The following is a 5515-nucleotide window of genomic DNA, read 5'->3' as shown; positions in this document are numbered from 1 at the left end:
TTACAGTCGTGACTGGAGGTGCAAACCGAGACCAGAGCCCCACTGTGCTGAACACACAGCCACCACAGTCACTCACTAGCTCTCTGAGGACATGTCTACACTGCAATGTAAGCCCTGAGCTAGTAGAACTCACATTTGCAGAGCCTGAGTTTGTTAACGTCGGGTTTGAGAATCTACACTCATTTGTAACCCCAGGTTAGGGATTGTTGTACCCTGGATCCCAAACTGGGGCTCCAGCATCTACACGGCATTATGTGATCCCCATTTCAAACACCCAGATCCCAGAGTTCCTGGCACACTTCCAAAATGTGACCACTCTAGCTCTTTGTTCGTGGTGCAGTGTGGGAACACTTTATTGTCCAGAGGACAAAGAAACCCAGCCTTTGGGATACTTTTGGCTGACTCCCAGAGCAGGAGTCCAGAGGGGCTGCATCTAAGCTGCAAACCAATAAAAAATGTAACCCCTGGGTTTTAGCTTGACTCAGGCTTAGACCTTCTATCACTGTGGGGTCCTCGGACCCGGGCTTTGAGCCCTTGGTTTGTGTAATTTATGTGGAGATGGAAGGGCGCTTGAGTTGACTTGAGCATGAGTTCAAATCCTGGGCTTACATTGCAGTGTGGAGGTACCCTGAGGTGACTGGTGCTTTAGGTATTCACTGTTGTAATTCGCCATGCCCAAAAGTTTCAGAAATGGCCAGTGATATTGGTGCCCAACTTCAGTCCCCTCGATCCCTCATTTCCAGAAATAAAAGATCCATCACTCCAGCTGAAGTCAAGGGGAGCTGCAAGTACTCAGCACTTAGGAAAATAGGGCCCAAGGTCTTTTACATTGAGATCTCAATAACTGTGGCATTCACCAACAATGACTGTCCTTGAAAATGTGTCCGTATGTGTTTGTGAGTTTAGGAGTTGCAATTAAAGACCAGGTAATTTAGGTGACCAAAGAGTTATGTGCGTGTGTGTGGGGTGGGGGCGGGGGCGGGGGAGATTTTTGGTGTGAGTACGGACAAAATATTATATCTGAGTGAGCATTCATGACATTCTCCCTTTCAACAGACAAAGTTTTCAACATAATTACATGGACACAAGTGTCTCCAGGAAAACAGACGAGTTGGGCTGTGGATCTGATTGAAGCAAAATCACAAAATTTATTTGAACAAATATCTGTCAATGTTTTTGGAGTATCAAACCAGCCCTGGTTATTGCTCATGACACCATGGTTGCAGTGTGAACTTTTCCCTTTTATTCAGTAATTCTAAGCAATATTTGAATCACACTCTTACATCTTACACTGAAAAATCAATTTCAAAGTATTTTACTATCGGTACAGGGGAGCCAAACCATCATTTGATAACTGACATGGCCTTTTTATGCACATAAGGTGTCTGCTCAGAAAAGCATCTCAGTCTGAGGCAGCACTTAAATACATGTTTAACTTTAAACATATGGTTACGTCCCACTGAAGCCGAAGGGAGACATACTTAAACATGTGCTTATGGACTTTCTGAATCAGAGCACATGGCCTAGTTTACACTAAGGGAACAGGTCAATCGAAGCTACATAACTTGAGTTGTGTTAGTAGTGTCACTCAAATAGACGTAGCTTAGATCTACTTATTGCTGGGTCCACACTTCGCTGAGTCTACAGAAGAAACTCTCCTGTTGACTCCCCTTACTCATCTCATTCTGGTGGAGTACCAGAGTCAATGGGAGAGCAATCGGGGTCGATCCAGTGAGTCTTCACTAGACCTGCTAAATTGTCCCCCAGTGGATCGATCGCCACAACATTGATCCACCCCGTAGTGGAGCCAAGCCCTATGTGTGCAGAGCAGCCATTGAAGGATTTGGTTGTCCTATTATGACACACTTTGGGGGAAAATGGGCCCTCAATTTTGTCTCTATTGCTCTCCTCAGGGCATCCATCACATCCTTGTTCCTCAAGCTGTAGACGAGGGGGTTCAGCATGGGGATCACCACCGTGTAGAACGCTGAGGCCATTTTGTCTGTGTCCAGCGCGTAGCTGGCACTGGGTCGGAAGTACATGAAGAGAATTGTCCCATGGAACATGGAGACGGCCGTCAGGTGGGAGGTGCAGGTGGAGAAGGCTTTGCACCTGCCGTCGTTGGAGCGGATCTGCAGCACAGTTGCAATAATTAAGATGTATGAGATGAGGATGGTCCCAATGCTAATCAACTCTATCAGACTGCCAAAGAGGAAAACAAGTAGCTCGTTGACATAGGTGCCAGAAGAGGAGAGCTTTAGAAGTGGGTTCATATCACAGAAAAAATGATTCAGGAGATTGGAGTGTCAGTAGGATAATCTTAGCAAACCGCTTGTGTGTATCGCAGAGTTCAGGAAGGCCCATAGATATGAACCAGCTGCCAGCCATAGACAGTGCTTTGGTGACATGATGACTGTGTACAGCAGCGGGTTACAGATGGCTACATAACGGTCGTACGCCATTACTGCCAGCAGAAGGCACTCAGAGATGGCAAGCAATATGAAGCTAAAATATTGGATGATGCAAGCTGTGTAGGAAATAGCTTTCTTCTCTGCTAAGAAGCTCATTAGCATCTTGGGAGTGATGACTGTGGAGTAACAGACATCCACGAGGGACAAATTCGTGAGGAAGAAGTACATGGGGGTGTGAAGTCGGGGGTCGATCCTGATTAAAACCATCATCCCCAGATTCCACACCAGGGTGATACCATAGATCACTAGGAACACTGCAAAGAGGGGGACCTGGAGCTCCAGACGATCTGTCAGTCCTGTGAGAATGAACTCTGTCACTGCCGTACAATTTCCTCCAGCCATTCATTCAGCCTTGGGAGCTCGCTGCAGGATTAACCATAAAGGAAGGCATTAGTTCTTATGCAAATTGTGTATGCTAATATAAAGAACTGTGGTCATATGCACAGAGACCCTTTGAGTCGTGGAATGGAACCTGTAACAACTGATGGGAAAACCCAGAACTCCTTCACTTCTTCTAAGGGAGGGAAAAAAATCCTTTATCTGTAGGAAAGTGCATTATCCTGCTATTTAGTCTGATTTACATTTTGACCCTGATTCGGCTGATATTTTAATTTCACTGATCAGTGTAGACTTATGATCCGTGGATCTCCATTATGCCTGTGAACAATAACATGGGTAGGAGGAAGACACAGAGTGCATCACACTCTCTGGTTATTGGGTGACAGTTTCCAGCACCTAAATTTGCCTTCCTGTTTTTAAATCATTGGCAACCAGGCAGTACACAGTATGTGCAGACATTCATTGAGGAAATAGTTCAAAAATGGAACTTCCAAATGTATCCCTTCTGGACACTACAGCCATGCTGACTAAATCCTGAAGCTTCTTGTTCTTTGGCTGCTGAAAAATTACCACACATACACTTCTAATGATCAGACTAAAAGTGTGTAGCCAGGAGCGAATATTTGTGAGAAAATTAACCACAGCGAACATATTTTCAGAAACATATATTTATAATGATAAGAAAAAAATATTGTCAGAATAGATTTATCTTTTAACCTAACTTTATAGAGATAAGAATAATAATATTCTTATTATGATTATTGAGTTGGGATCAAACTTCCTGTAAACCTGTTTCATCCTATGTGAATATCCTCACTGCATCTCTTTCCTCACCCCATGTCACAATAGTGATTGCCAAATCATATAATAGTTAAATGTATTTAGCTCATGTCGCACATTCCAGTTTGTGAAATTATGAGAATGTTGTGGTTCTCATTCATAACACCCCTGGCAAGGTAAAAGGTAGAGAACATCGAGTGTGATCAGCAGGTATGTATGTGTGGTATGTTTATTGTGGCCAAAGACGAAGAAAAAGTGTGTGTGTGTGTGTACATATTCATACACATGCCGTACATACACACACGTGTCATTTATTTCTTTACCCACTCTTTGGTTGTGGCCAAATAGCATGACAGTTAGTCGGCATTCAGACAAATATTACAAATAAAATGATTATTCAACTTCAAAGGCAGCTTGGTTAAAGTGCAGTTCTACAGAAGGTACCAAGGAAGAAGGACTTGACTTCTTTCATCAAATGTGTCCAAGCAGAAAACAATAGGTCATTTAAGCCTTAATCCTGCATGGATCTTGCCTCAGTCCAGCAGAACATTTAGGCAGCTGCATTATCTTTTCATACAATCATAGAAACGTAGGGCCTGAAGAGGTCATCTAGCCCATCCCCTACCACTTCTAAACCTTTCATCATTTTTGTTGCTGTCCTCTGAGCTGTCTCCAATCTATCTCCATCTTTCCTGTAGTGAAGCACCCAGAATTTTAAGCATGTTGATTTCAATGAGGCTTCTTACATTCTTAAAGTTGCTTCAAGTTAAGCATGTGCTTATATGTTTCTTTGGATTGGGGGTAGCATGCTCAGTACCTTGCTGGTTTGAGCTTGTATTATGGGTGAGCTGAGAAGTTGGGAAATGTCTGTAGATCCTAGGAGTGCTGTTAAGCAGAACTACAAAGAAACTGGAGGGATTTGACAGCTTTATATAGCATAGTGTATGGATCTGGATGCCTAAGGGATACTAACATTATGCTTCAGGGCTTAAATGAATCTCTAACTATTAGAGTTCAGGGCGAGATGCAGGGAAGGGCTGATTATTCCACATCTGACTATTAAAGGTCATTAAACCTTCTTTTGAAACATCTAGTACTATCCACTATCAGAGACAAGACACTAGATGGAGTTCAGGTCTGATCCAATCTGGCAATTACTGTGTGTTTATTCAGTGTTTCATAAAAAGACCGGTGAAGCCAAATGCCCCTGCAGACCAAATTCCTTCTCAAAAGAGACTCTGAATCAGAGATCAGATAGCTTAATAGAAATTTGCTATAATGTAACTATTTCCTACCCCCACTTTTAAAGGAAGAGCAGGATTGATGCTAAAAGAGCTCTCCTGCCTGTTCACATAGCTCAGATCTATCTATCTATCTGCAAGCAAAAAGTTCTTTCAAAAGAGGATGTCGAATTCCCCTTTATATAATTCAAGGAAAGATGGAGTTAAAAACATCAGAGAAAAGATGAATGTAAACACATTCTACATAATGCTCAGTAGAGCAACTGAGCTGGCCATATCACTGAAAGCCCATTCAATTCACGGAAATGATTTATTTTCATTGGACTCAGCTCACCACAACCAAACCTCCACACAGCAGTCAGAGAAAGAGCTGAGCCTTACACTTTGTCTTGAAAACGCAGAGTTTTGACCTGTGTACCCAGGGAAATGACCTCCAGGTTTAGAAGAGTCCCCAGTGAGAATGCTCGACCATCACTCCCCACATATTTAATCTTGGCCTCACTGAAGTTTATGACAAAATTCCCATTAGTTTCAATGACCCAGGTTTTTTTTCTTAGGTGTAATATCCCCTGCAATTTAGTGGATAGCTGCATTGGGCAATATCTGTGCTTGGGCTGAGTTTCTCATGACAGAGAACATGTCAATAATCCACTCAGAAAGTCACCCAAGGTATGGACTACGAGA

General features: G+C 42.9%; 1 pseudogene; it reads right to left on the bottom strand.

Moving 5' to 3' along the window:
- Positions 1-1814: 1814 nt before the first annotated feature.
- On the bottom strand, positions 1815-2813 carry LOC144266001 (olfactory receptor-like protein COR4; annotated as a pseudogene).
- Positions 2814-5515: the final 2702 nt, after the last annotated feature.

Source organism: Eretmochelys imbricata, chromosome 6, assembly GCF_965152235.1.
Source record: "Eretmochelys imbricata isolate rEreImb1 chromosome 6, rEreImb1.hap1, whole genome shotgun sequence".
NCBI classification, from domain to species: Eukaryota; Metazoa; Chordata; order Testudines; family Cheloniidae; genus Eretmochelys; species Eretmochelys imbricata.
This window is presented reverse-complemented; position numbering and strand designations above follow the sequence as displayed.